The sequence below is a fragment of the Gossypium arboreum genome, chromosome 9 (genome assembly GCF_025698485.1).
Source record: "Gossypium arboreum isolate Shixiya-1 chromosome 9, ASM2569848v2, whole genome shotgun sequence".
Lineage (NCBI taxonomy): Eukaryota > Viridiplantae > Streptophyta > Magnoliopsida > Malvales > Malvaceae > Gossypium > Gossypium arboreum.
The window spans coordinates 63824279-63834344 of NC_069078.1; the positions used below are offsets into that span (position 1 = coordinate 63824279).

The following is a 10066-nucleotide window of genomic DNA, read 5'->3' on the forward strand; positions in this document are numbered from 1 at the left end:
TTTCGAGATCCTAATTGGTGTGTTTGGTTAGATGAGCTTTAACAGTTCTTTTGGGGTGTGATTGGGGGACGGAGAGGTGTGTTGGCTGGATGGGTGGGTATTTATTTGACTGCATTTCATTTGCATCTGTCCGTGGGTTCTGTCAGTAAGATTTGTTAATTGTATTATGTCGTTTAAACGGCTTCTGTGCTGGGTTTTTATGTGAATTTGGTGTGCTCTGGTTGATAAGTTCTATTGGAACGTTAGTTCCAAGTGTGCTTTCTGACATTGTGTGTAACTGAAAATCCATAGTGCTACTGATTTGAATTCTGTATTTCTGTTGAAGTCTTGTTTTGGACTCACACTGAGCTCAAGTAGCTCATCCCCTCTTACTGTTTCATTTTTAGGTACCTTTTTCTGAATTCTGACGCTGGACTCGGTGTGCGAAGGTCTGGAGTAATCTCGGTGGAAATAAATGACTAATGATTTATATTTTTAGTTTATATTTGGTTAAATGATTTTTGAAATGTAAGATTTTTCAAAGCTGTGGTAGAAGTTCCGTTTTGATTCTTATTCGTTTATTTAATCTTGGTTATACGTTTTACTTAACTGTAATTCTACCTACTGAATTTTAATGATTAAAACGTTACGATTCGACGTGACAACTTGTTTGTAAAAAATTTATCTACGATCACTCTGGTGATCAATGTAGCATCCGAAATTTGGTCTAAACTGCTAGGCCGAGTTTAGGGTGTTACAAAGAATATTATTTAAAATTTAAAGTTGAAATAATTTATTAAAATAATAAATTATATCAAGGATGTTAATAATTTATGTTATTAAATATGTATATTTAATAATATTGAATATTATATTAATTTATTTTAATATTTTAACATTTTTAAATTAAAATTTTAAAAATATTATTAATATAATAATATTAGACTTGATTCAAACTGATTTTTATATAAAAATTAAAATTTTTATTCAAACTAATTTTTAATTTTTAAAATTAAAGTTTAAGTTCCATTGAACTATAAATTATTTTCTATTGATCAAGTCATTTCCTATGAAATAAACACGAAAAATGTAGAAAATATTTTCCACAAGTTATTTTCGTGAAACAAGCATACTCATAATGTTTATTTTTGTATCGAACTTGAAAAAATATCTAAAAGATTGATCAAGTGGCACAGTAATATTATACCGCATAATTGTCAAATTCAATTACTAAAATAGAGTAAAAAATAAATACCAAAATGAACCTAATTACTAAATTTAAGGAACAAAATTATATTAACCCTTGAATTAATCATAAATACATATTACTTTAATAATTTGTTGTAAAGTGTAAACATTACTAAATAAGAATCACTTTCCTTCTCTTTTATGACATTTGTTGCAATGTAAATGTATTGTCTACTACTTTTCTTTAACCTGACCCCATTCTCCTCACTTTTCCTACTTCGCTACAGCCCATTGTTATCTCGTAGACTACAAAAATGGTTATTAAACTTTAGTTAGATTTCTTTTTTGGCTATTGAACTGCGAAAAGTTACATTTTGATCATTAATGTTATCGAATTATAATATTTTACTCACCTGTTTATTAACAACTGTTATAGCCTTAACGGAAGAGTGACATGACACGTTAACTCAAAAGTTAATCTCTAACTTATCCCCTAAATTATAGCTAAAATATTTAGTTTAGTCCTTTCACAACTTTTGAACTATAAAAATTATCAAAAAAAGAAATGAAACTATAAAGTTATTTATCAAAAAAAGTCCTTTCGCAATAGAAGAATGACATGGCATGTTAAATCATGAATTTTTTTTTAGAATTTTATGAAATTTTCAAAATTTTTTACATAATTTGTAAGGCCCAATTTTAGCCCGGGGCCCAAATTAGATTTTAAACCAAAAATAAATAAATAATTTAATAATAAAAGTCCAACTTAACAATCCATTATAGCCCAATACCCAAGCCCAAAAATAAAAACAACCCAACTAAACCCAAGGCCCAAAGGACCCAAAACCTAACATGCCTAGCAAACCCTAGCAACTGCTGCGTAACTTGTGCCTTCGTGCGCCCATGTGTTGCCCTCGTACGATCTCTGCACCTCCACGCCTTTATACCTGCAAAAAAAATGGAAAGCAACAACAGAAAGTGTAGCGAAAAAATAGGAACGAATATCTTTTTTTCTTTCTGTTTTCTTCTTTCGGCTATAAAAGCCCCAAACACAAATGTATTTCGGCTTTTTTTTTATGCATACACACAGATTGAAATACAAAAAATAGCAATCGAATCAGAGAAAAAGAATTCTTAAAAGGTGGGTTTTTATTTTGTTTTATTTCGTTTTTCTATATTGTTTGTTTTATTTTTTAAAAGAAAATAAAAAAAAATTTAAAAGAAGAGATCGAAAACCACCATACCTTTTTGATGTTTGCACCGTCGTGGGCGGTGGAGCTCCGCCGATTCCGATAAAAATCAGTGATTAATGGACTCGGGAAGTCGAAAGCTCGAGGAAGTTGGCTTTTCGATTTTTCGGCCACCATGGACAGCGGCTACCACGGCGGAGGCGTGGCAGTCCGGTGACAAGAGCAAGGTCGGGCCGGCGGCCGAAAATTGGGGAAGGGGAGAGCTTTTTGAAAAGGGATTTAAGGTTTTTTTTTTTTTTAAATTGAGGGGTAAAATGAATTTTTTATTATAGAATTTTGACTTTTATAATACCCCCATACGACATCGTTTTGGGGCAAGCATCAAACGCCCAAAACGGCGTCGTTTCGCCTTGATTCGACCCATACCAGACCCATTTAGCGGAGGATCCGCGTGTTTTCTTAAGCAATGGTCTTATTGCGCATTTGGTCCTTCTGCCTTTTTATTATTTTGCAATTAAGATTCTTTAGTTTTTAATTTAGGCCCTGTAATTTATTTTAGCTTTCAATTAGGTCCGCCTTGAAGCTGCGCGTTTTGGAGGGGGGATTATTTCCTATTTTGGTCCCTCCTTGTTATTTGTGCATTCAATCTAGTCCTTTTCTTTTGTTTTATTTCAGATTTACCCCAAAATTTTATTTTAAGATTCAATTTAGTCCCTTTTTGTTATTTTTACTATTTTATTATTAAATTAACTAATTTAACATATTATTGATATTATTATTATGTTTCCATTTATATTTATTTTGTTATTTTAATACTATTATTGTTTATCTAATTTTTATTTATCTATTTACATTTCTTTTTATTATATTTCTATTCCTATTTATATATTAAAATTATTTTCATTACTATTATTATTATTATTATTATTATTATTATTATTATTATTATTATTTTCACTCTTGCTATTATCATTTTATTTATTTATTTTATTCCTTTTATATATATATATTGGCTGTTATTACTATCACTATTATTATTTATTTCTACATGTTTTATTTCAAATTGTGGCTTTAATTTCATTTATATCCTACTTTAATTACTTTATTTTCAATATTTTTACACACCATTCTCCTCATATTTATTTATATACCTATTTATTTGTTTCTTCGTCTTATTTAGATTTTTAATATTTTCCTTTTAGTGTGCTATTTTATTGTTATTGTTATCATTATTGTTATTATTGTTATTTATTTTCTTTATTTCATTCACCTTTGATTGTTATTATTATCATTAAGTTATATCATACATTGCCATCACGAATAACAAATTGTATACTAGTATGTCGGTATTATTTTCATTCATGGGTGTCGAAACCCTTTTTATTTTGAAAGCAATGGGGATCGACTTTTGAAAAAATGTGGAGTCGCCATCAATCTCTTGATTTAGGTGTGATTGGACCACCTACTAAAATGCTTTATTCATGAAAAATCAAAAAAGTGGATTCGGGAGTCGGTTACGCATGAGGAAGGGTTAGCACCCTCATTACACCCAAAAATTGGTACCAAGTTGATTTGATGCTGTCCTTATATCAAAAGTTTTAAAAGAAAAGATTTTCTGAAGTATGATTTTTTTTAAAAAAAATGTTTGAATAGCTCAAATTAGCGGTCAAAAATCTCTCGTTTCAAAGATATGCGGTTTCATACCCAGTAAGATTGGATACGATCCCTTATACCTTTAAGATGTGATTGATTTTCGACTTTTGAAAAATTCATACATTAAAATTATAAAAGGGTATCCAAATATTTGGTTCACCGGAAAAGTCATACCCAGTACGATTGAGCACGATTTTTCGAATTCCCTAAATATTAGATATTGCCTTATTTCAGAATCTTTGAATAACAGAAAATTAGAAATTTGCTAAAAAACACGTTTATTTTTTTTAAAATAAATGAAATATTTAATGCATTGCAACAAAATGTATATACATATAAAAAAAAGGGTCAATGAATACGAAATAATATACACAAAGTTCAACCTCGCTAATACATCTAACAATTATGTACAATTATTCCAAATATAATGTTACCCAACAAATTTTTAAGCATGGATAATGAATAATTAATATAAAAATAATATACGCGATAATCAACAAACCTCAAAATACAATGATGCATAAAATTATGTATGAAACAAAATGATGAATTAATGATCATATAATATATATACAAGTTGACAAATTTGCATAAAAACTTAGGATACATGTTTATTGAAATAGTTATTATAAAATACAAAGTTTAAATTGAATTATATATGAAATATTTAAAACACAAATTCATTTAAAATTGATAATTCACATGATAACTTAAATAATGTATTAAATATGAAGGAATGACAATACATGATATAAAATAATATACAAAATAAATTTATGAGATATGTATATACAAGTAAAATTGGGTATAATTATTTTAAAAAATGAAATTAATAAGGTATGAAAGAAACGAAGTTAATATATAAGTTATATAGGTAACAAAATATATATAAAAAAATATAATACCTAAGGATAATATGAGAGTGTATACAATAAATAAATTATATGATTTAAAATAGGGTTCTTAAAAGAAATATATTATACACATAAATAACTTTAAAAGAGGATACATACATAGAAAAATATTTACATAAAGTTATATGAAAATAATAACATGTACCATAGTAAAAATAATTTAATATGGATTATATACATGCGAAGGCATTTTTAATTGAATATTAAAATTATATGGAATAAAAAAATATGAATTATAAAATTAACTTAAAACTAGCATAAATTATATATATATATATATATAATCAATAAAAACTGCAATTATATACAAATTCGCTAAAAATTATATGTATAAAAATAATATCTCTTTAATAATGTATGCAAGTTAAATATAAGTGCTAAACATATGCTTGATGATAACTTAAAGAATGCATAAACTATGTAGGATTTTTTAAATAATAAAGATATATAATAAAATATGTGAATTGATCTAAAAGAAATTATATATAAAATACTAGTATTTAGCAATGTACATAAAATAATATATATATACCAATATTTTGTTTGAATTTGAATATTGTATAAAACATGTGATTTTAAATAACAAATACATATAGAATCATAAATATGTGAATAAATTAAAAAAGTTAAATGTATATAATATTTTAATATTAATAATATTCATAGAGCCAGTTTTATTATAAGGTATATATAGAATAATGCCCAAAACGTTACACAAAATCGTATGCAACACGTGGAAATACAATTACCCAAATTACGATAAATAAATCAACCAATAATATAAATGATACAATTAATACAAACATTCCCAAATAATATACATGTTAAGCCAAAAACAAAATGAATCTAAACAAATTATTTAATTGAAATCAAAGTAGCATAAAAAAATAATTTACAAAATAAATAAACTACTAATAATAAAATAGGACTCGTATATAACACGCATGAATTCACAGGGACCAAAATTGAAATTATCCCTGATCCTGAAGCATTACGTTGAGACGTGGGTTAAAATGCAAAGCCATACAAATTTTAGGAAAAAAATTAAAATGAAAATAAAACAAATCAGGCGCAGAAGGGAGCGAATCATAACACGATGCAAAGGGGAAGGGCCTGCTACCTAAATAAACCATTTTAGGTGCAAAAGCTTCCCTCCCCCTCCCCCCCCCCCCTTTTTGACACGGTATCATTTCATTAACAAGTCATTTAAGACCTTCCATTTCCTAAATCTATTTTCTAAACACAGCCCCCACTTCACCAAACTTCTCAACCCTAAAAATCAATTTGTTTGGACATATTCCAGCAGCCACCGAATACACCACTTCATCAGGTGATCGATGGCATTCCAGCGACGATCGATGATGCCTTTGGACCCTTCCAACTTCGATTTTTAGCGAAGAGGGTAGAGATCCATGGCTAATTTGCAAGGTAAGACTTGCCTTTTTATTCTCTTTGTTTTAGAAAACCAAATGATGAAAAAATACTTGCAAGAAAATTGATAGAAATAACAAAAAAATTAAAAGAATAAAGAAGATCACCTTTTCAGTAATTTATTTTGAAATTTTCTAGATTTGATATATGTATATTGTATGTGTATGCGTAGAGTATGCGTACAATGTGAGTGTGTAAAATACAGGGATGAAATCAATGGCTTCTTATAGCCTGATTTTTTGGAATAAAAAATAAAAATAAAAATTACATCATTAGTTGTATTCTGTTAGTAACTCTTCTGGTACATTCTTGTGCAGATTTGGCCGTACAGAGGAGGCGTGTAAAGGAGGCTGCGCGAGGAGCCACTCGTGGGAGTCCCAATTTCTGGCCTATTCTGGCACGTTCTAGAAGCTCCTAGTGCTGCTGAGATAATTTTGGATGTATTGGGCCTCAGGTTTTAGGGTTTATTGGGTCATAGGTTATTAAAAATGGGTTTTAAAATTATTGGAGTTTATGTAATTGGGTTAAGGGTTTTTTTATTGGGTATTTGTTTAATTGGATTAAAAATGTATTTGGGCTGTTTTAATTTAGCTTATTTTGTGTTTATTGTTTTTTTGATTTTTTGGTATAAGCCCGGAAAAAAATTGGGCCTTACAGCTGCCCCTCTTTGCTCATTGTCGTGTAATGAGAATAGAGCAAAGACTTCAAATAGGGCCAATTTTGCCCGGTTTTGTTGAATCTTGACTGTGCTCTTAGGGACATAGGATAGGTTAAACTCTGCTCCATTGTCAATAAGATTCACCATACGATCTCCACCATTACTTGAGGAAATAAGATCTTTAGTCTTCAGTCTGCTTCCTTGCTACCTCAGGAAGATAAGACTCCATCTTTAACCCGCTCTCTTGCCACCTCAGAGAAATAAGGCTAGTGGCAAAATCTACTCCATTGCCGATACATGTAGATAGGATTCACCATTCTCGATCTGCTCCACTGCAATCTCAGTGAAATAAGATCTTCAAAACTCAATCTACTTCCTTGCTACCTCAGGAAGATAAGACTCATTCTTCAACCTGCTCTCTTGCTACCTCAGAGAGATGAGGCTGGTGATAAAATCTACTCCATTGCTGATACATGAAGATAAGATTCATCATCTGCGAAGATCTACTCTGCTGCAACTCAGAGAAATAAGATCTTCAAATCTTAGTCTGCTTCCTTACTACATCAGGAAGATAAGACTCATTCTTCAACCTGCTCTCTTGCTACCTCAGAGAGATGAGGCTGGTGATAAAATCTGCTCCATTACCAATACATGAAGATAAGATTCACCATCTGTGAAGATCTGCTCTGCTGCAACTCTTCAAATCTCAGTCTGCTTCCTTTCTACCTCAGGAAGATAAGACTTGTTCTTCAACCTGCTCTCTTGCTACTTTAGAGAGATGAGGCTGGTGATAAAATCTACTCCATTGCCAATACATGAAGATAAGATTCACCATCTGTGAATATCTGATCTGCTGCAACTCTTCAAATCTCAGTCTGCTTCCTTTCTACCTCAGGAAGATAAGACTTGTTCTTCAACCTGCTCTCTTGCTACCTTAGAAAGATGAGGCTGGTGATAAAATCTGCTCTATTGCCAATACATGAAGATAAGATTCACCATCTGCGAAGATCTGCTCTGCTGCAACTCTTCAAATCTCAGTCTGCTTCCTTGCTACCTCAGGAAGATAAGACTTGTTCTTCAACCTACTCTCTTGCTACCTTAGAGAGATGAAGCTGGTGATAAAATCTGCTCCATTGCCAATACATGAAGATAAGATTCACCATCTGCGAAGATCTGCTCTGCTGTAACTCTTCAAATCTCAGTCTGCTTCCTTGCTACCTCAGGAAGATAAGACTTGTTCTTCAACCTGCTCTCTTGCTACCTCAGAGAGATGAGGCTGGTGATAAAATCTGCTCTATTGCCAATACATGAAGATGAGATTCACCATCTGCGAAGATCTGCTCTGCTGCAACTCAGAGAAATAAGATCTTCAAATCTCAGTCTGCTTCCTTGCTACCTCAGGAAGATAAAACTTTTTATGATCTACTTTACTGTAACTGACACTTCAACCTGCTCCACTACCACTTCAGGGAGATAAAGTTTGTAATCCCCGATCTATTCCACTGTAACTTCAGGGATATAATATCTGACTTCACCGATGTTACTACACCGTCCTCTCAGACCTGTCCTATAGACTCGGTTTCATGTATCATGCTTATGCCAAATAATTAGAATATTATGATCAAAATGAATCAAATGCTCCCAACTAGATGTGATGCTTATGTCAAATAATTCGGATGCTATGATCAAAATGAATCAAATGCTCCTGACTAGATGTGATGCTTATGTCAAATAATTAGGATGCTATGATCAAAATAAATCAAATGCTCCTAACTGGATGTGTTATGAATGAATGCAAAAAATGAGAATGATCTTTTTTCTCTTTTTTTTTTTAACTTAAGGTATCATTGCTCGTTGTCCACCAGGACACTTTCACTGATTTATTATGCTGCCATCTTGTTTGGCTGATATTCTTGACAGCAAACCCAAAGAAACAATCATATTCTGTTCAGCAAGCTTGCCCCATCGTAATTCCAGAGTCCCTTACACTGTAATTCCTAGGACATAAAGTTTGAACTTCCCACTGCAACCTCAGGGGAATAAGCATTTGATTTCCTTTATCCATCCTGTAACAATTCAGAGGTATAGGATTCGCATCATCTTCACTCAATTTGATCTGTTACACCATTTCCTGGGTGTAATGAACAGACGTATATGCCTGATATCTGCATGAATACAGAATATCATTTTTTTTCAAGAATAACCCCATTGCTCATTCTTTGCCGGGATTATAACACCAATTAATATCTTTGACAGAAAATCCAAGGAGATAATCTTAATTTGGGCTTAAATATTTTCAACCCTTAAGCTTGGTGAGTTTTAAACAATGGTCCTATTTCAGGCTCCTGTATTATTTAGAAACTCCCCAAAGTAATATGCGAAACTTTCTTTATGAAAGTATTATTAGTCCAAAAATCATTATTTCAATGCAACATGCTTGAAAAAGATCATAACCATGGACAAGAAAGGAATTAATTGAGAACACAGCTTGAAACAAATGAGCAAATGCAACTAAGAAAGAAACTTATTGGGATATGATCTGAAAAGAATAAGGTAATCAAAGATGACCAAATGGTAAAAATGGAAAGCTAGGTGCCCCAGATATCGTAGCTTGAGCTTCACTGTACCAACTTCTTGAGGACCATTCTGAGCTCAATCTGTGTTTAGGGGATCCAAAGTACTTTGTCAATGCTCCAAGACGTAACATACTTCTTTCATTATTAATTCAGGCATAGCAAGACTACTGTATGCCCTATTTTGATCCAAATTTGAGCCGCCCTTTTCGGGTTTTCAACTCAAATCCCTTTTGGTCTCAAAGCGCCCTTTGCGGGTTTTCGCTTTGGCCTCTCATTTTCCTTTCTTTTTTCAATTTCTTTGATTGATTCTTTCTTTTTCTTTTTTTGATTTTTTCTTTTTACTTCTTTTTTTATTTTGATTTTTTTAAAAAAAAATCTCTAGGCGCCCTTTGCGGGTTTTCACCTTGGCCTCTCCCATTTTAGGTATAATACTCTTTGACTGCATTTTGAATGCTCTAATTTGGGCAAACCCTGCTA

The 10066-nt window shown here is 31.4% G+C and overlaps 1 long non-coding RNA gene across 1 annotated transcript; it reads left to right on the top strand.

The window, feature by feature from the left end:
* The first annotated feature begins 6029 nt into the window (after positions 1–6029).
* LOC108456268 (uncharacterized) lies at positions 6030–6961 on the top strand. Its single transcript, XR_001866882.2, has 2 exons — positions 6030–6352; positions 6673–6961. It is a non-coding gene; the product is annotated as an uncharacterized LOC108456268 (long non-coding RNA).
* The last annotated feature ends 3105 nt before the right edge of the window (positions 6962–10066 follow it).